Here is a 22,917-nt window from a genome sequence, read left to right on the forward strand (position 1 = left end):
AGCGCATTTAGTTGACACATGGAAAATTTTTGAAAGGAAAATTAGAAATCAGTTTAGTGGATTTTCAAATACGTACTAAGTATTATTGATGTGTGCTTATAGTTTGAAAAAACTAGGGATGGAATCATTGGGTATGTTGATTTTGATTTTTGCTGGAGCCTTGATAAAAGAAGGTCTCTCATAGGGTACGTCTTTACTATTGGGGTTTCGCCATCAGTTGGAAAGTCACTTTGCAGACTATAGTTGCTTTGTCTACTACTGAAGCTAAGCACATGGTGATTATTGAGGTTTGTAAAGAAGTTATTTCGTTAAAGGGACTCTTTGATAAACTCAATAAAGACCTTTAGATTAGTACAGTGTTTTGTTATAGTCAGAGTATCATTTTCCTTACCAATGATCAAATGTTTCATGAGAGGACGAAGGACATTGATGTTCGGTATTATTTTTAGTGTGATATTATATTTTGTGGGGATACTGTTGTGAGCAAAGTTAACACTAATGATAATCCTATAAATATGATGACTAAGTCACTTTTTATATCCAAGTTTGAGCATTGCTTGGACTTGGTCGGTGTTCAATGTTAACAATACCCGTTAAGGATTTTCGTGGAAAATATGGAGAAATTTTTTATTGAAAATTAGTGTCAAGGTGGAGATTGTTAGAGTTGTGTGACCCGAATCCTGTTTGATTTGGCTTGAAAAGTTCAAGGTGCAACTCACTTGTTAAAGAAATAAAATAGAGGGAAAAATAAGGTATATGAACCATGTTGCACAAGTTGAATTTTTATAGGACTATACTTCTTATATTAGACATTGATTATAATAGAGTTGTTCAACCCTTAAAATGTGTAGTCGAAAACTTCTTGCATTTTTTTTAACATTAGTGAATTTCTCCTTTGCTCGTGGTTTTTTCTGATAAGAGTTTTCCACATAAAATCTACGTGTTCTTATTTCTTTCTTATTGATTTACAATCATTCATACTGCCATTATCGACGTATAGTATAACATTGGGGGTTTCTGTGAATCCCATCGTTTAGAAAGTTCTTTGACAACAATATGTGGAGGTTTTCTAGAAAGTTAGTCTAGCATTATGATTTTTTTAAAAAAAATTCACTCGTAAAAGGAAGACTTTTGTGTAGTAGCCTATAAAGATGCAACATCTTTTGGAAAACTTGTTGAAGAGTTGTTTCTTTTGAAATATTTCTGAGAGATTTATGTTTGTGTAAAACAATCTTTCAATTTTTTTTTTAAATTTTGGTTGCCTTTGCTGGAATATGCTTGAGAGGGTTTCCTTCTTCAGTTTGTGTAATGGCAAGTGCCACTTTTGGTTATTAAGAGAGACAAAAAGAGATCTAATCCATTTTATTATCTAAGAACTAATTTTATTAGGATCTTGTGCATCCGAGTGATGCATTATTTGACATTTTTTGGTAAGGATGAATCCTCATTTTCTTCTTCTTAAAGGCATATTTCATACCAAGACTTGATAGGTTATAATGCTATTTTTTGTTTAGAGGATATGGTATCTTTTAGTTTTTTTGTCTCCCTTAATATATTCAATTTTGAAATAAAATATACTTAAAATTGATTGCCTTCTAGAAAAAAAATCTATTTCGAAATAAATATACATATTTGCAATCAATTCTTAAAATAAACTTTTGATTTAACAAATAACTTCGAAAATTTCTAATGCACAAAAAAATCAATATTTTTTTATTGTACTATAATTTTGCAGAGTTGGAGACTAGTGCCTAAAAGTAAATTAGACTATATGTTTTTTCCTACCATAATTTGTTTCAAGATTCCAGCATAGGCAATCTCAAAGGCATTTATTTCTACTATCTAAGAGGGGGTTGGATCAGCTAAATGTAAACAATAAAGCTATTTGATTTGGAGTTAATCTTAGTGACTATATTAGTGTGAAAATTTTTAAAAGGTTTTGGATTCTTTTTGAGTCATCCATACAGGGTATTACAAAGTTTTCCCAAATTGAGATAGAAATTTATGACATAACTTAAGCTACCTAAAAAAGCCTTAGAGCTGAGCTGTAATGCCCCGAATTTTGGGCCTAGAAGAAACAGATTTTAAACAAGGGAATAGTTAGAAGACTGCACATAAATATTTAGTTGTGCAAGAAAGTAACATAAAGGAATGTCTACTTCAGCGGTTAAGTGATTTACGAGTGTCTAGAAGTGTCTAAGAAGTTAGGGGTTCAAGTTTTGGCTTCTGTAGAATTTTTGGTTTTGCTCTTAATTGAATCTGGACAGTGGTGTTTAGGCCTTATAAATATTAGTGTTTGTTTTATGACACAAAAAAAGCTTGTGGTCTAGTGGTAAGGTGGCGTGTTGTGTAACTGTGAGGTCTGAGGTTCAAGTCCTGGGTTGCACAATGGGGTATTTATTTTGCTACTTGAGCCATGTAAGTGGCATAGTTAAAGTGAAATACTGCCAAAGGATGTTTGAACTCGTCATAGAGGGAGTTGAGAAGAAATCGGTAGAGTGATAAGGGGAGAGATTTGAGGAGAGAATACTGGGATTTGGGGAGGTTGTTGTTGTGGAGAGTTATATATATCATCCATCCCATTTGTTCCTTGTTCTCGATGGGAGATCGGAAAGGTTTTCAAGGTTTTCGTCGCTTTCTCCAACCTGCATTGCTTCCATTCCTAACTGGTGGTGGTCGAGGTTGGTTGGCACTTTGCCTGGGAACCAAAGGTGCGATGATCATTGATTTTTGGAATAAGAGGTGTTCAGAACGAAGGGAATCTGCAAATCGCATCAGGTGTGTAATCACAATTTTCTCTTCTGTGAATCGGCAAAAGCCGAAAATCTAGAAAGATGGTGATTGAGGCCACATGGGTGTGCGAACGCTCGTGTAGTGAACCGAGCCCACGAATACAGGAGTTAGACTGTTAAGGCCACCACGAGCGTTCCCGTGCTCTTAGGCCGTTATGGGCCTCGTTGGGCTGAAATGGGTCCCGTAGGCCCAATGGGATCGTGGGACCCACACAGATAAAATCCACGTTAAATGTCAAATACTGGACTGGGCTATGTAGTTCGCGTAGCCGTGACTGAATTTGGGCTAAATGGGCCACACGAGCGTGTGGACCCATGTGGGCCGAATATGGGCCTTGGGCCCATTTACACCGTTATGACCATTTAGGTTATGTGTCAGTTGAGGCGACTGCAGACCTTTGGAAAGGTTGTTAAATGACCGATATACCCTTGAAAGGTAAAATTATCGAAATACCCTCATAAGGTAGAATGACCGAAATACCCTCATAGGGTAGAATGACCAAAATACCTCCATAAGGTAAAATGACCGAAATACCCCCATAGGATAAAATGACTAAAATACTCCCATTGGGTAAAATGACCAAAATACCCCCATAAGGTAAAATGACCGAAATACTCTCATAGGAAAAAATGACTGTAATACCCCCATAGGGTTAAATGAAAGAAATACCTCTATAAGGTAAAATGACCGTAATGCCCCTGGAGAGTAAATGACTATTTTGCCCCTCGAGTGTAAATGATTGATTTGTCCGTGATGTAAATTACTAATTGTCTGTGATTTAAATGACTGATTTGTCTGTGAATGGTATGACGGATTTGTCTGTGATTTGTATGACTGGTTCTGAGCATGGCATTCTGTATACACAACATACTGCATAGGCTTGGGATACAATTATGGAAGAAGTATTGTATTGGTGGCTCTGCCACAATCACTGTTACTGGTGGCTTGGCCACATATACTATTACTGGCAGCTTTGTTGCAATATTGTTGCTGGTAGCTTTGCTACGATGCTACTGATGGCTTTGTGCCGATCTTATTACCGTTACTGATGGCTGTGTGTCGGTCATATCACTACTACTGATGACTTTGTGCCAATCATATTACTGTACTTATGGCTTGTAGCCATTCTGTTTATAGCTTATAGCTATCCTGTTTACGGCTCTTAGCCATCCTAGTTACTAGCAGCTTTGCTGCGATACTGATTAGTGCCGCAACCGGTGCTGATATTGGTGTGTTGGATGGGTGGGTCAATTTTATCCCCACATAGTATGTTGTTGGTACGGGTGGTGTGTTGGTTGGATTGGGATGGGTTGCATGATTGCATTATTGCATTTCTATTACTGATTCTGTCACTATATTGGGCTTAGGCCCACATGTATTCTGTTTTTGATTCTGATATTGTAATGGGCTAAGGCCCACACTACAGTTTTACTGTTTTGGGCTAAAGCCACATTGTTCTATTACTGAATAGGGCTCAGGCCCAGACTGTTACTGCTTATATTACTGACTGAATGATAGGGGATTACACACTAAGTTTTTGTAAACTCACCACGTTTTTAACCTTTCAGGTAATCCCCATCGTTAGATGATTCAGAGTTGTGAGGGACTCGGAGAGGGCCACACAACTGCACAAGTTTTATTCTATTTTGCTCATTTACTAAAGCACTTTGATTTTGATTCGAGTTGTAAAAAGGCCTTTAAAATTCTGGATTTTAAATTCGAGATTTTATTGATTGTGATTCTTATCTGCTAGAAGGAGAACCCGATTTTCCAAAACAATAACTATTTTCAAATGCTACGTTTCCGCAACTTAATTTTTAAATAACACATTTTCAAAAATCATTTGTTTTAAATTAAGCTTCCGCAACAATAATGTTTTGAAGGCAACAACGTTTATTTAATAAAACTCAATTGAAAATAAGCAAACGCAAACTGAGGTTTTGTACAAGTTTGAAATAGCAAGAAGTTTGAAATCTCAAGAAGGGTTTTTCAATGAAAACATGGTTTTCGAAAAACACTTCAATGCGACACACTAGATACGGCCATAACTCCTAGGCCAGGTTTGGGGTGTTACATGAACTTTGTCAAGGAGTTAATTTGGGAATTTCTTAGCAAATTCTATAGATTTTTCTATTGGGGGTAATGGTTCTTTAAGAAACATAATGACCTAAAAATTTTACCCTATTTCGGAATAAACTAATATTGGATTGAGAAATAACTACACCATTACTTTTTATAATTTTGATAAAAATGGTTAAATGTTTGAACTGCTTTTCAAATTTTTTCAAAAACGTAGTACATAATCTGTGTATACTATTGTAAATTCGAAATATGGATAAAAATGTTAGTCATTATTCTTTGCATTTATGATTAGGCATTCTTTAATCCAAGAGGCAATACATTTCGTTTATATTTTACAAATGGTACAGTGAATGATGTTCTATACGTTTCTTTTTCTTTTATTTAGACTTGTCAAAATCCTAATTTCATGTTGAATTTCAAGAAGATATTGGCCTTGCAAAGTTTTTATAATAAATTTTTTTGTTTGAGATTTGGTATTTGGTCTAATTTAGATATTTATTTAAGAGGTTTGTAGTTAATAATTAATTTAGGAATTCCTATTTTGAGTTTTGCATTTTTTATTACATAAAATGTTGACCAATTTCAGAGACATCTACTTTTTTTTATTTTTTTAGAAGATCTTGTATTTCTTTTCTTTTTTAAAAAAAATCTTCTATTTGTTTGTTCATATGTACTAACCTTGCTTTTGTAGGGTTTTGCCTCTCATCAAAATCATTTGCTTCAATTTGGTTCCATTAGCCTCTTCATCAATAATTAACATGTATTTTCAATCATTAAAAACAAATTGTTAGCTACAAAGGCAAATCGTCTTTGCAAGATCTTTTGCAAATCGTCTGTATTAGCACGCTTCGATAGTCATAATCAACTTAGTAGTTATTGTTCAATCAACTAGTCAATACCCCAACAGGATCTTTCGGTTCATCCATTGAAATACTAAGTTAGCAAGAACTACTTATCTTTTGACCTTACAGTCTAGACCGATTCAAGGTTAAGGTGTTCATAGATAGGTCATACCAAATTTGGGTAATTCCCACCTTGATGACTTCCTATGGTTGTTAGGTCTAGGGTTAAAATTCTTCCTTTCCTGAACACTTGATCTGTTAAGAAATCCCTACACATAGTAAGCTATTTGAAGCTTAATAAGTTGTAAGCAAAAATATACATTATCACTAAGTTAGCCAAAACCGAATATACATGTTTTCTAATGAAAAATTAACATTTATAACTAACATACTAATACAATATAGTTAATAATACACATGTATATGAATCTACTCAAATTACTTATATTAAAATAATTTATTCCATATTTAGCCGAATATGCGTCACCACATATGCATACATATAGTTACATCATCACATCTGCATACACATAGCTCACATTTATAATTTAACATTATACAACTAATTTAACAACTAACTTACCTTACTTTCACAACTTGATATAAGTACATACCTGAGATCTTTTAAATTCGATTTCTTATTTAATCTTCACTTAACTTTGCCCATTGAACCGTTTGGAAGTAAAAAGGTTATGCGGATAGTCGGAAGGCTCGTACAATGCCAACGTCCCAGACGTGGTCTTACATGTAATCACAGATCGATGCCACTATCCCAGATAGGTTCTTACACGAAAACATAATTCGATGCCAATGTCTCAGACGTAGTCTTACACGAAAACACAAATCGGAGATCCTAAGTCATGACATAAGTATCCTATCTATTCCTAGGGTTCATATGGGCTTGCAGATATTGAATATCGATTGAATCAAACTCGAAACATAACCCTATATCAATACTCACATTCGGCCAATGCATAAATAAATTAATTTAATTTAATTTTTCATAAATCATATATATATTCTTAAATTGAACAACATTAAAATGCTTATCGACTTACCTCAGATATCGACGGACACAGTCGACTACTCGACTACTTTCGACTTCCCCCGATCTAATTATGTTTTCTTCGTTTCTCGATCTAAAAATATTCAAATTTAACTCTTTTATTCAATAATTCATTCAATTTAGTCCAAAAACACACAAATGAGCAAATTACCATTTTGCCCCTAACATTTTATACTTTTTACAATTTAGTCCCTATTGCATAAAACACAAAATACATAAAATTTGGACACATCATGCTAGGGCCGAATATTCATATTCTTCATACAAGCCCACACATTTCATTTATTTTGCATTTTAGTCCATCAAAAATTTATTTTCATAATTTAGCCCTAATTACTCAAATTCATCAAAAATTCAAAAATAAAACATGTTAATCTAACACATATATTTCATATTTCATCAACTAACATCATAAAACTCAAACATTCATCAATGACACATTTCAAAATCATCATCAATTCACAAAATTAAGACCTGGGTTTTGAAGTATTCGAAGCAACAATTTCAAAAATGTAAAAATTATCAAAAATCGAAGTAAAACATACCTATAATCAAGCTAGTTGAATGCCGAAACCTTAACAAGCATGAGTGGTTTTCTTTCTTTGCTACATTCGGCCAAGAAAGATGATGATGGCCATCTTTTTTTTTGTTTTATTTTATTATAACTTAATTTATTAACTAAGTTACAAAATTAACCTTTAATAATATATATTTATAACATATAATCTAAGGGTAATTTAGACCATTTCTGCCCACTAACTATATATTGGCCTTATTGCATCATAAATCCTCCATTTTATAAAGACAACAACAATTAGGTACTTTTAGATTTAACCCCTAAATTTTCATTTTACGCGATTAAGCCATTTTCTTTAATCGGTCACTCAAACGACAAAATTAAAACACAAATTTCACACAATCAAATTCACACATAATAAACATAGAAAACAATATTAAAATATTTTTTTAAGCTCAGATTTGTGGTCCCAAAACCACTATTTCAATTAGAGTCAAAATTGGGCTGTTACATACTTCTCCAACCTACATATATTTCACATTAGTTCTTCCCCTCCCATTCTTGTTGTCGTCCCTTTATGTTCCCTCGCCCTCTCTATTTGATTTTTTATTTCAAAGTCTAGTCTTTTGATTTCCATCATCCTTGCAACGTTAAACATCCCTAATACTTCAAGAAAAACACCCAAAAACACCATAAATTCCTCCATTGTCAAGCTATTTTGGTATTGTACACAGATAATCGGTAAGTGATATGTGTTTAACTTCAGATATTTTGGCCTTGTGATCTTGGAATCATTGGATATAATTAGCATGCCATAGGATTGTAAGTACAAACCTATATGTATAGTGATTTTGGGCGTTGAGGCCTTGGGGCATGTTGGAAGGATAAGGGAATGTGAGCTAAGCTCCATTCAATGGGACACGTGAGGGGAAATAAGGAGAGTTTTAGCTTTATGCTTCACTTATGGGACATGTTTGACTCTATGAGTCTATATTTGGTGTGTTGGAGATTCGCGTATTCGATGAATGATGATAGATCTCACTTTTATGTTTCATAGCTCAAGTGCCAAATTATCTTAAAATGTATATATGTGTAGCGTGATGTATGCCTAAATGAGTATGTGGCCATTATGCAATTTATCTATAAAGATGTTTTGAATATTATGATATATGCTTGAATGATAGATGATTATATGTGTAATAGAATATATGCTTAAAAGTGAATAATGTTTACCATGTAAAAGAACTAATAATAATGCACGAGTAAGTATATTATGACATTAAAGTTGGAACTTTTAAGGTTATACTATATGGTTGTTTCGTTAATTCTTGATGAACTGTTTGCATGGTAGTTGTTCTAGGCATTCACTGAGCCTGTTAATCTCACCCACTCCATTCTTTCAACATTATAGACTACTTGTGTGCCGGTGTGAGCGGTGTGGTTCTGGAAAGTGATCCAAGCAAGACTTTTGCATTATTTCATAGATTTTCTATATTTATTTACATTTTGAGAAATGAGGCAATATGGTAGACTTGTTATAGCCCTGTTGATTTCTAGACATTATGCTGGTTTTGGTTCAGTTTATAAGGATTACATGTTATTGTGATGTTTGGGTTCAAGAACATGAGAACGGATTGACGTTACTTTATCGAACATGGTTTTGTCATAGTCATATGTTAATTAGGCCGTTCAATGATTCTTTGTCGAAGTAATTGATGTATGATGTTTAGAAACTAAATTGGAATGGATTAATTACATATGCATGTTGCATTTTTGAGGTTTGGAGCAGATATCGATAATCGGGTTTTAAAATTGATACCTTTGTGTTTTGAAACATGCAGGAAGTCAGAATAGAGATTTGGTATTGATAACTTTCCTCAAGTATCAATACTCAAGGTAAATTTTTCGATACTTCACTACAGATACCGATAATTTTCGAGACTTTTATTTTTAATTGAAAAATAGAGTACAAGTTCGATATCATTTTTCTAGATGGTATCGAGACCACTTAACAAAAATATCAATACCTTAGTGTTAGTATCGATACCTATGGACCTGGTTTGAGAATTTTGCTGAATGGACCTTTCCACACCCGTTTCATATGCATAACAAACAAGACATAAGCATATCATCAACCATAGCCACAAGCTAGTGCACTGAAACATAGATCTTTTGAAATTAACTGTAACACCCTGATTAATTTAAGTTTATTTTTGTGGAATCTGACATAAATAAGTATTTGCTTTAGTGGTTGAGTGTTTTGGGTATGTGTATGAGATCTTGGGTTCAAATCCCACATTTGATAATTTTTCTATTTTTGATCCAAGACTTATACTTGTTGAATGGGCTTATATAAAATTGTCTATTAATCCATATTAGAATGAGCCTGATGGTTCGAGTTGTAAGGGGTTGTTGTGTTAGAGGTCTTGTGTTTGAATCCTTGCGTAAGCGTGGGTGTTATTTTTGCCTCGGTTGGTGGAGAGAGTTTGGATGGGAGTGGGAGTTTAAGGGGGTGGGTAGTTGAGATTTAGATGTTAGTGGGGAGTTCAGATATTGTTGTATCTATTTTTTTTTCAAAAATTTCGGTTCTCTCTCTCTCTCTCTCAAAAATTCTGACGTCAATTGTTCTTCGTCTTCGTGGCGCTCTGGATTTTTTTCTCTTTTTTTTACCTTTTCTTTTTCCATTCAAACTATTTTCGATCTCTGCGTTGGGTTCTATCTTCTGTTTGGGTTGTAATTGGTAAGTATTTTGGAAGTTTTTTGTAATTGTAGGACATTTTGGTTGTGTTATTAATGTGTATCTTGTCACTTAGGAGAAGATGAAGGGGTGCGGGGCTTTCCATCGGTGCTATAGTTGTGCGAAATCACTGTTGCTCATTCGAAGGTAAGGGTTTTGGTTGAATAAAGGATTGTTTGTTTCAATGTAGTTTCGGTTTGGCATCGTTTTAGGCGGCTAATTTGACTTTTAAATGTTCAATCTTAGGTTTTGGTGGTCTCGGGAATGTTTCCACATCAAAATCATACCAGGTGTGTACCCAAAACATGAAAAACTGAGTTTCGATGAAAGCTGAAAAAGCATTCTGTTGACGCCACAAGAGCGTGTGCCTGGCTGTGTGGTTGGCCCTGTGTGAGACACGATCGTGTGCCTGACGAAGGTGCGGTCGTGCACAAGACATGGCCGTTGATGGTGTGAGTGTGACCATGTGGGTCACAAGCGGTAGGTCATACTGGGCATGTAGGTCCACATGGGCATGTGGGTTTTGGGCCATGCCATGTGGGCTATACGGGCATGTGGGCCCATAATTTTGAAACTTTCCTTAGGGTCACATGGGTCGTTACAATTGACTGTGGGCCTACCGTAGGGTCGGTAAGTGCTAACCAAACCCTAAACTATATGATCTGATATTCTGATAGTCTGCTCTGAGTAAGACACCAATATGCATGTCTGACTATTCTGTATATATGTTTGGGGTGGGAATCGTATATGTGAAGGAAGTGATCTATACGGCGACCATTCGCCTATATTTTGGCAGCTCGACTGCATATTATCTATGATTTGTTGTATCAACACTATATGGTGTGTAGGGATGGGTAGGTGTTTTTAACCCCACATGGTGTGATGGGATCGGAATTGGTCTTTAGAGGATGGGGATAGGACTCTATATATCTGTTCTGCTTATCTAATTCTATGCTCTGTATCCAAAATGGACTTAAGTCTAAATCTGTATTTGACTGTGTATGAGATTTTTGTAAGTAATGCATGTCTATTTCTGTAGGGTTACACACTGAGTTTATAAAAACTCACATATGTTCGTCTATTTTGTTTAGGTAATCTGCAGACTTAGGTGAATCGGTGCGACGGAGTCTCACGGTGACCACAAGTTTGTGAACTATTTTTAATTAATGGTTTTTGTTTAATTAAGGATTATTTCTGGGAGTTTTGTAATTAAGGGACTCTCCAGACTGTTTGGTTTTATTTTGGATTTTGATTTTCGATTTAACTCTTTATTTGCAACGGTTTGTTAAAAACATGGTTTTTACTAAAACAAAGGTTTTTCTGAAAATAAGAACGGGATTTTCAAATATAACGATTTCTAAGACTTTCGTTGTAAATTATGTTTTGGCTAATGAACTAATTAAATAATGCTTTCAGTAATAGTTATAAATGAATATAAGTTATACAACTTGGATGATTTATTGAAATGACTCTGTTTTCAAAACCCTTCTTTGTAACATCTCCAGATTTGGCCATAACGCTAGGGCAGGTTTGGGGTGTTACATTAACCACATAATAAATCATTTCATAAGAAATGACATAAGCGTATTTCCATTTAAGCACTTACCATTTCAATGCATAACTTATAAGTAAACATAATACAATTTAAACAATAGCCTGGCACATGCCTAAGCATCAAACAACAACACATTTCAAGTTAATGTTCATCATAACTTTAACAAATTCACCACATGATATACTAGTTCTCATGAACATATCATATAAAATTTCATACTTTCATGAACATGATTATGCATACTTAAATCATCAACATTTCATACCTTTTCATACTTTCATGTAGTTACAAATCGAAACATCTATAGCTTATTCCCTTTGTACACCCGTTGAACCACTAGAATAATATCGGATATGCGGGAATCTCACACACTGTATGCTAACATATGGTTGAAACCATTTCTTTCTCTTATCTCATATAAATGCTCTCTCTCGAGCCATAAATGGGTCTGCTCACACAAGTTGTCGGTTGGAACGTAGCTACACGGTGCTACTTACACAAGTTGTCAAGTAACCACAACACATGCCGAAAACTCAGCCCACGGTAGGACATTCAGGACCAGCACCCTAAACACCATAAAACCTAATGACATGTCATTTTTATCATATATATTCCTAAGGTTCAAACCGGGTTTGTGGTGTTACAATATTTATCAACAAGCTAAACCAATAAGGTAAATATTCATCCAACCAATATGCCTAAAAGGCACCTCAATCACAATAATTAAACATGTATAATCATATGCAAAATTTGTCCAAAACTTCAACTAAGTTATAACTAAGTTTATGCCAAATAATTCCATTTTGTTTACCTATCAAATGCACACCAAAAAGTACCAAATATGCCATTTAACATTTAGCATCATAAACCATATATGCCAACTACATTTTTCATACCAAAATGACCATGTACAACTTCCATCATATAAGCATCAAAAGAACTATAAAATCAACCATCATAAGGCAACATACATATATCAACATAACAACCATTACAAGGCCAAATATGCACATGCCAACTTAACAACAACTCCATCATAAGAAAATGCCATAAGCACAAGCCAAAATAAATGGCTAAATTGTCAAACAAAACACCTATATATGCTATTATAACCAAGACTTAGAAACACCAAAATCTATCGATATAGCTGATGGATAGTGTGATAGATATCTGATGACTTTCCAACCTGAATGAGCTTTTGATTAACTACAAAACATAGAAAAATAAACACAAGGTAAACATGATATGTTTAGTAAGCTCGTAACATATAACCTATGCTTGTCAAAACATGGAACAAACTTAAGATACATATATATATATATCAATCTAACATAAGAATAAACGGTTCATAAGCTTAACTCATATGAATTCATAATTTTCATTGTTATGAAAACACATACTTCCTACCTTCCATAGCAGCAAGGTAATTTATATCAAAAACTCTTACCGAAGCTTACACGAAGTAATAACACGATGGTTAACACCATCCCATTTCATCACATTTTGATGGTTGTCACCATCCCTTTTCATAATTTGATAGCCCGATCTATCCCTTTCTATGATTCGATAGCCGAAGCCTTCTCTTTTCATAATTCAACAGCTGAAGCCATCTGTTTTCATTGTTTGACAGCCGAAGCCATCCGTTTTCATAGTTCGATGGTCGTCACCATCCCTTTTCATTGTTAATGTTTGTCACCATTCATTTTCATAGTTCGATAGTTGAAACTATCCCTTTTCATTAGTCAATGATCGTCGACACACCATTGGATTTTTCTGTCAAGACACAATTTGATATTATTCAATAATAGCATTTAAATCATAATTTAAAACGCTATTTAAACATATGAACTTACCTCGACGATAAATGTAGAAATGGAGTCGATTAATCTAGAGCTTTTTTTTTGCCTCGATCTAGAGCCGTACATGGTCTATGTTGATCTAACTGAATAAATTTGATCAGTTTAATAACTATTCTATTCAATTCAATCCAAATTCATATTTTAGCAAAATTATATTTTTGCCCCTATAATTTTGATTTCATTATAATTTAGTCTCTAGCTCATAAAATGAAAATTCATGCAATTCACCTTTAACCCACCATAGTCGAATTTCATGTAGGTCCCTAACAAGCCATACATTTCATTTATTTCACAATTTCACCATGTATATTTTTCTATTTTTCAATTTAATCCTTAAATGATAATTTCATCAAAAATAACTTAATAAAATTTGTTTATCTAATAGCAACAAACCATTTTCTTCCATAAAATATCAAAACTCATACACAATAATTCATTGCAAAACCCTAACCTTTTAACAATTTCACAAATTAGTTCCCGAGATAGCTAGATTAAGCTACAATAATCCCGAAAACATAGAAATCAATAAAAATAAAACTAAAATACATACCATGCACACAAAACACCAAGGCTGAACCTAGAAAGCTTTCATGGGTTTTTTTTTCTTTTTTGAAATTTTGGTTAAAAAAAGAGTAGAAAGATGATAACTTTGTTTTACATATTTTAAATATCATTATTTACCATATTACAATTATAACCCCTTAAAATATTACAAATTTCACTAATATCAAGCCATGTACATCCACTATCTTCATTCTAATTACCACATAAGGACTCATACTTTAAGGTTCTATAGCCATTTAATATCTTTAGCTACTAGAACTCAACTTTTGCACTTTATGTAATTTAGCCCTTTTTATCAAATTAAGCATGAAAATGGTAAAATTTCTTAACAAAATTTTTATACGATAATATTATCATGATGTAGAAATTAAAATAATAATAAAATAAATCTTTTTACATCGAATTTGTGGTCCCAAAATCAATCTTCTAATTTCACTAAAAACGGGGTGTTACATGGTAAGGATATGGTTGTGAGCATTTTGTAGTATTGTGTATACTTTGTGGTTACTCTGACATTCACTAAGCTTGTTTAAACTCACCCACTCTCTCTAACCATTGTAGATATTTAGCGATTGTAGTGTGAGCAGTGCGGGGATGTGCGTAGCTCGACCAATTAAGCGTGATTTCGCGTTTTAGTGTCAGAATGGGCTGGCTGATCTGGTGGTTGGGTAAGTGTTCGTGTATCTCTAGGTTCTATGTTTGAATCCTCATAGGTGTGTTTGGGGAATTATTTTATTAAAGTGTTAAATTTGTATTAAGTTTTAAAAATTGATTACTTTATTTTAGTTTTTGTTTTATTTTGTTTTTATTATTTTTACTTGAAAACTAAAAAAAAAATTCAAATTTTTGTTTTCCAAATTTTATTTGCACGTTCCTCTTTTCCCTCTCTCCCTCCGTTTTCACAAATTTTCATTTTGCGTCATTTTGGTTTCCTTCACCTCAGTTGTCTTCAATCGTTTTAGTTTCTAGAGGGAGATATAATTGAGTATCAAGTAGAGGGCATTGTGGTTCATTGATCGATTAGTCGTTTTATCATGAATTAAGGTGTGGGTTCGAAAACTTTTCTTGTTCATTATTGAAATTTTGATTTGGCTACATGAAATTCGGCAATTATGGGCGTGTTTCTGAATTGTTTAGTTGGAGTTTAGTTATTTCTTGTATGTTACTAGATTTAAACACTATCTTTTTGGGATTAAAGCAAATGGGAATATTTTTATGATGGTTGAGTGTTTTTTAAGCAATTTTGGGGTGGGTTTTAGAGCTACTGTTGTTGGGATTACATTTTGGGGAAGAAATGCACATTTTGCAGTGAATTTTGGTGTTGTCTCGTGACCACATAGGTGGCCACACAGGCATGTGCCCCACATGGGTGGTTCACACGGTTATGTACATTTGAGAATTAGGTTTCAGGGCCAATTTTGGTGCCACATGGTCGTGTGGATGATTTAAGGATTACTTTATGATTTCCACACAAGCGTGTATTCTAGACACACGGCTGTGTCCTGTGGGGAAACGGGTGTGTGAGAATTTCACACAGCTGTGTCTGCACTGTACATTATTTAAGCATAAATGGACAGAAAGTTACACAGTTGGCTCACATGGCCATTTCTTTGGGTCACACGGGAGTGTGCCGCCTTTCACACGGATGTGTTCTTATTCACACGGGCGTGTGCCACCTTCACATAGGCATGTACACCCCTACATAGCCTAGGCACTTCCACACGGCTAGGGCACATGGCCTTGTGGCCCTGTTTTGCAAAATTTCAATTTGTAACATATCTTAACCCGTTCTATTTTTTGTGTCACCCAACATTCGTTGGGGCCTCTGTATAAGTGTTAGGGACTCCAATACACCCTAGTGTTGTGTCATTATTTGTAAATGTAGTGTTAAACTTTATATTCGTTCAAGCGTATTTGTAATGTGCTTTGTGAATTGAAACCTCATCTGATGATAAGACCTAAGGAAAGTTGATATTGAGCTTGTATGTGTGTAAGAGCATTTCTAATTCTGTACTCTGTTTCGATATGTCTGATTCCAAATTGTGTGTATTTTGTATTCGCATAAAATTTTGTATTTGATCGACTGTATATAAGCTTCAGTGTCTGTGTGACTGCTTGTAAGTTGTGCTCATTGAATCTGAAAGTTTGTCTGTATACATACATTAGCATAAATGTTTGGGTTGGGATAAGAAGAGAAGGAAGTCTGATATGATTTGACAGTTTCAAATGCAACACGCTTGTATAGCGATTTACCGTACTGTACGATACTTCTGACAGTTCAGCTGCATGCTGTTACTTTCATGGCTTAGTTCCACATACGTGGTGTGTAGGGTTGGATGGGCCTTTTGAGGTCTTATGTGGTGTGCATGGTTGGTTGAGCTTTTTATAGCTCATTCGTGGTGTGAACGAGGGATGGAGAGGTGTTTGGCTGGATGGGTGGGATTAATTTTTGACTTACTACATACCATATGCATCTGTTTACATGTTGTTTGTCTAAACGTTGGGGTACTTGTACTGTTTTGTATCCACTAAAGTACTTAGTCTTGTGTAGTTAAGTATTGTGCGTGTTTGGAATTTTGTAAATCCTACTTGTGAATTTTGTATCTGTATTTTTTATTTTTGATCGGTTGTTCGAGTAATGTTTTGAGAGCATTCTAGTTTGTTTTTTCGTCTTTTGCTTCTTACGTTTAGTTTCAGACTCACACTAAGCTTTTGTATCACACCCCCTTAGTTTTCCCCTTTTCAAGTACTCTCATTTTTTATAAGTGGACTTGGCATGCCGAAGGTCTCAAATAGCCACGTCTTAAAACGAGTTAATAATTTGTTTCTCTAGTTTTGAGTTTTAACAAATGGCGTGGGACTGTAAAATTTTATAAGAACTATGGTTTAAGTTACGTTTTGGGATTTTTTTTGAAATTTTTATTTTGGGCTATTTTTTAAAACTGCAGACTTATGTTCACGAATATTTTAAACATAACCTAAATTATCCGATTTTAACTTTAAATGATTAAACGTTTTTATTTGAATTTGGAAAAGTGTGTTTTTAACTAGAATTTGAGATAATACATTTTGTAAAATTTTTCTATGATCACTTCAGTGATCAATGAGACCTCCAAGACTCAGTCTAAACTTCTAGGGTGAGTTATGGTGCATTACATTTAGTGGTATCAGAGTCAGGTTTATAAAACTCGGCCTATGTTTTTATGTATCTATGTGTGCACGTGGTCGCTTTAAAAAATTTTGAGAAACTTTACTACAGTAACTTGAAATGATTTGTGTTTTGGAAATGTTTTACAAAAATAAAATGTTTGAGACTTCGATGATGATCCTGGTGGAAATTCAAAACTGTAAGATTAGAAAATGTAGATTTCCATATTTATTTTATGCTCACTTTCTAAAAATGTAGATATTCCAAGTTAGCCACAAGACCGATATGGATTCTGAAGGTAAGCGAGATTGCAAGGATCAATCTGGTGAGACTCTCGAGGAGTTGTCTTTAAGTGTGTGATGGGATAAATATGTATCTGCTTCAATGGCTAAGTGTTTAAATTGTATGTTTGAGGTTTTGGGTTCGAGTGCTCGTGCATGTAAGTAAATCAATCTGATTCAGTGGTTAGAGGTTCTAAATACATGCGCGAAATTCTAAAGTCTAGGATGGTAGTGTTTCAGGATCGGAGTGCGCAGCGGGAGCATAATGGTTGGATTAGTCTAAGTCATTTGTTCTGTTAGTGGAAATTTCAGGGACGAAATTTCTTTAAGGAGGGGTGAGCTGTAACAACCCAAAATATGGGGTTAGAAGTTTTTGAGATTTTTTATTAGGTTCAGTGTGTAGCTTGACCAATTAAGCATGATTCCATGTTTTAATGTTAGAATGGACCTGCTGGTCTGGTGGTTGGGTGAGTGTTCGTGTATCTCTAAGTTCTGGTTTGAATCTTTATAGGTGTGATTGGGGACTTATTTTCTTAAAGTGTTAAATTTGTATTAAGTTTTCCAAATTTTCTCTGCACGTTCCTCTTTTTCCTCTCTCCCTCTATTCTCACGAATTTCCTTTTTGCATTTTTCCAGTTTCCTTCACCTCAGTCGTCTTAAATCATTTTGATTTTTAGACAGAGATATAATTGATTATCAAGTAGAGGGCATTGTGGTTCATCAATCGATTGGGAGTTTTACTGCGAATTAAAGTGTGCGTTCGAAATTCTAATTCGACTACGTGAAATTTGGCAATTATGGGTGTCTTTCTAAATTGTTTAGTTTCGATGTTGGAATTTAGTTATTACTTGTATGTTACTAGATTTAAATTGTATGTTTTTGGGATTAAAGCGGATGGGAATTGTTTTTTATTATGGTTAAGTGTTTTTTAAGCAATTTCAGGGTGGGTTTTAGATCTATTGTTGTTGGGAATGCGTTTTGGGGTAGGAAGGCACGTTTTGCAGCCAATTTTAGTGTGGTCTCATAACCACACGAGTGGCCACACAAGTGTGTGCCCCATATGGGTGGTTCACACAGCCGTGTGCTTTTGGAAATTAGGGTTTCAAGGCCAATTTTGGTGCCACACGCTTGGCCACACAGGCCTGTGGCTGATTTTGGGATTTTTTGTTGATTTCCACACGGGTGGTTCACATGGCTATGTGGAATTGGAAATTAGGTTTTTTGGGACAATTTTGGTGCCACACGGCTTTATGGTAATTCTAGGGATTTAGGGAGTTTTGACGATTTCCACATGGGTGTGTATTCTAGACACACGGTCGTGTCTTGTGGGCACACGGTCGTGTCTACCCTTTACCTTCTTTAAGCACAAATGGACAAAGAGTTACATTGGCTGTTCACACAACCATGTCCCTAGGACATACAGACATGTGTCTTAGCCACATGGTCGTGTGCCTCTTCACACGGCGTGTACCACCTTAACAAGGGTGTGTAGACCCCCACATTGCCTACGTGTTACAAGTTTTTGGCGTCGTTGCTGGGGATTGTCAACTATTGCCACAGTTATTTTTTGTGAAATTATTTATTTCCAATTTGATTTATTTCTAACATTACTAACTTATTCTTTTAAATTTTTTGATTCTCTTCTCAGCATAGACCAAATTATCGATTTAATCCCTATAGACCCTGAAATTGAGCGAACTTTCAAACAAAGATGATGTGAACGAATAGCTCAAAGACAAGTCGAGATGGACCTTGGAAATTAGAATCAAGACCAAGGTAATGAAGCCGATCATGTACGAAATCCGATCCTCATTGCCGATGATAGGGATCGATGCATCAGACAATATGCTGTGCCACTTTTCAGTGAGTTAAACCCAGGAATTAGAAGGCAAGATATTGAGGCAACCCAATTTGAATTGAAATAAGTGATGTTTCAAATGCTACAAATGGTGGGCCAATTTAGTGGTATGCCCGCGGAAGATCCACATCTCCACCTTCGATTATTTATGGAGGTGAATGATTCGTTCAAGATAGTCGGTGTGACGAAAGACGCACTGAGGTTGAAGTTGTTTCCGTACTCATAGCAAGATCGAGCATGAGCATGGCTCAATTCATTTCCACCAAGTTCCATATTTACATCGCAAGAATTAGCTGAGAGATTTTTGGTTAAGTATTTTCCACCTAGCAAAAACGATAAGTTGAGGAACGAGATCAGAACTTTCCAACAATTGGATGACGAGTCTTTGTATGAGGCTTGGGAGCGATTTAAGGAGTTACTTCGTAAATGTCATCATCATGGGATTCCTCATTGTATCCAATTGGAGACATTCTATAATGGTCTCAATACACATACAAGATTGATGGTAGATGCTTCTACAAATGGTGCAATTTTGTCTAAGTCTTATAATGAGGCTTATGAGATCATCGAAAGGATCGCGAGTAATAACTGTCAATGGCCAACAAATTGAACTAATAGTACTAATAATTTTGTAGCTCAGCCACCAAGTCTGTTTGAACTAGTTTCCTGTGTGTATTGTGGGGAAGGTCATTCTTTTGAAAATTGTCCATCAAATCCTGAGTCAGTGTACTATGTGGGGAACCAATATCAAAATAGGAGTGGACAAGGACCCCAGTTGAACTTTTACAATCCTTCATGGTGTAATCATCCTAACTTTTCTTGGAGCAACCAAGGAAATGGACCGAACAACAACTTATTACAGCAAATACCCAACCAATCTCAAGGGTTTAATCAGCAAGCTCCAAAACCACCTCAAGCTCAGGAATCAAATAGTTTGGAGAACTTTTTGAAAGCGTACATGGCAAAGAATGACGCTTTGATCCAAAGCCAAGTAGCAACACTGAAAAATTTAGAAAACCAAATAGGTTAGTTAGCTACGGAGTTACGTAATAGACCACAAGGAACCTTGCCAAGCGATACTGAGAATCCAAGAAATTTAGGTAAAGAACATATTAAGGCAGTGGCATTGCGAAGTGGTAAAATTATATAACCCTAATTGATTGATGTCGAAGATAAGCCCGTAGAGAAGAATCAACCAGCTGTTGAAGTTCCTACACCAAAGGAATCAGAATCTGTAAAGTCTGACAAGGTAAACCCTGACTTAGTTAACTCAGATATTTTAACATCTTCTTTAGATGCAGATTTACCTACTTAGAAAAGTTGTCCGGTTCAACTGAAAGTTCCATCACCTCTATATCTACAAAAATTACAGCAAAACAAGCAGAAATAGGAGGTGCAATTCAAGAAGATTTTTGATGTTCTGAAGTTGTTACACATCAATATTCCGTTGGTGGAGGCTTTAGAACAAATGTTGAATTATGTGAAGTTTATAAAGGATATAATGTTCAAAAAGAAACGACTGAGTGAGTATGAGACTGTTTCCTTGACAAAGGAGTGTAGTGTGCTCCTGCAGAACAAATTGCCACCAAAATTGAAAGACCCAGGAAGCTTTACTATACCCTGTAACATTGGTGAATCTTACTGTAGTCAAGCTTTGTGTGATTTAGGAGTGAGTATCAACTTGATTCCTAAGTCTATTTTCAAGATGTTAGGGATAGGTGAAGTAAGACCTACAACTGTGGCGCTTCAGCTAGAGGATCGATCTTTAGCATATCCCGAAGGGAAGATCGAGGATGTTTTGGTAAGAGTCGATAAATTTATTTTTCCTGCTGATTTCATTATTTTAGATTTTGAAGTAGATAAGGAAGTGCCAATTATCCTTAGGAGACTTTTCCTAGCCACAGGAAGAATGTTAATTGATGTGCAAAAAGGAGAACTCGCCATGAGAGTTTGAGACGACCAGGTAACTTTTAACATTCTTAAAGTGATGAAATTTCCTGATCTGACAGAGGAGTGTTCAGTTATGGAAGAGATAGAAACCTTGGTTTCTATGGAAAGAAATTTTGAAGAAGACCCATTGGAGAAAGCCTTAGAACTTGACCAATTGGAAAAAGACTTAGAACTTGACCCTTTAGAGGGTGAACAAGGTGAAGAAAACATGGCTTTGATGGAAGCCAATCCAGGAAATTTTATTCAATCCACACGATTTGAACCATTGGATTTAGAGGTCACAGAATTTGTGTAACCCAAGTTGTCAATCAAAGAACCACCTACACTCGAACTAAAGGTACTTTCTTCCCATTTGAAATATGTTTATTTAGGTTACTGTTCTACCTAGCCTGTGATTATTTCAGCAGAACTAACGAAAGATCAAGAGGAAAAATTGATTGCTGTTTTAAAGAAATTTAATAAAGCAATTGGTTGGACCATAGCTGGTATTCGAGGCATGAGCCCTTCATTTTGCATGCACAAAATTATTTTAGAGGAAGGTGAAAGAGCTCAAATTAATGGGCAAATGAGGCTCAATTCTATTATGAAAGAAGTTGTGAGGAAAGAAGTGATCAAATGGTTAAATACAAGAATCATCTATCCTATTTCAGATAGTTCGTGGGTAAGTCCGGTGCAGTTTGTGCCGAAGAAAGGTGGAATCATGATTGTTGAAAATGAGCGCAATGAATTGATTCCAACAAGAACTGTTACTGGTTGGAGAATCTGTATTGACTACAGAAAGCTGAATAAAGCCACTTAGAATGACCATTTTCCATTACCTTTTATGGATTAGATGTTAGATCGATTGGCAGGTAATGAATTCTATTGTTTTTTAGATGGCTATTTGGGATATAACCAAATAGTTGTAGCCCCAGAGGACCAACATAAAACAACCTTTACTTGTCCATATGATCTGTTTGCTTTTAGGTGAATGCTTTTCGGTTTATGCAATGCACCTACAACTTTTCAATGATGCATGATGGCAATATTTACTGACATGGTTGAAAATTTTGTTAAGGTTTTCATGGATGATTTTTCTATTTTTGGTAACACTTATTATATGTGTTTGAGTAATTTGGCTAAGGTACTGAAGAGATGCGAAGAGACGAACCTTGTCCTTAATTGGGAAAAATGCCATTTTATGGTCAAGGGATTGTCTTAGGTCATAAGATCTCAAAGAAAGAAATTGAAGTCTATAAAACAAAGGTGGACGTAATTGAAAGATTACCGACTCTAATTAATGTGAAAGGAATCAAAAGTTTCTTAGGCCATGCCAATTTTTACCGAAGGTTTATCAAGGATTTTTCAAAAATTTCTAAGTCGTTGTGTTTATTGTTAGAGAAGGATACAATGTTCAATTTCAACAAAGCATGTTTAGAAGCTTTTGAAGAGCTGAAAAAACGATTAATCTCAGCCCCAATAATCATTACACCCAATTGGAGCATACCTTTTGAGTTGATGTGCGATGCAAGTGATTTTGCTATTGGAGCTGTGATGGGTCAAAGGAAAAATAAAGTGTTCCACCCTATTTACTATACAAGTAGAACCTTGACGGGAGCCTAACTCAATTATACGGTAACTGAAAATGAACTATTTGGTATAGTTTTTGCTTTTGACAAATTTCGC

At 35.1% G+C, this 22,917-nt stretch overlaps 1 non-coding gene across 1 annotated transcript; it reads right to left on the minus strand.

Annotated features, from left to right (window-relative positions):
- Positions 1 to 19,639: 19,639 nt before the first annotated feature.
- LOC121220507 (small nucleolar RNA R71) lies at positions 19,640 to 19,746 on the minus strand. Its single transcript, XR_005917713.1, has one exon. It is a non-coding gene; the product is annotated as a small nucleolar RNA R71 (small nucleolar RNA).
- Positions 19,747 to 22,917: the final 3,171 nt, after the last annotated feature.

The sequence above is a fragment of the Gossypium hirsutum genome, chromosome D08 (genome assembly GCF_007990345.1).
Source record: "Gossypium hirsutum isolate 1008001.06 chromosome D08, Gossypium_hirsutum_v2.1, whole genome shotgun sequence".
NCBI classification, from domain to species: Eukaryota; Viridiplantae; Streptophyta; class Magnoliopsida; order Malvales; family Malvaceae; genus Gossypium; species Gossypium hirsutum.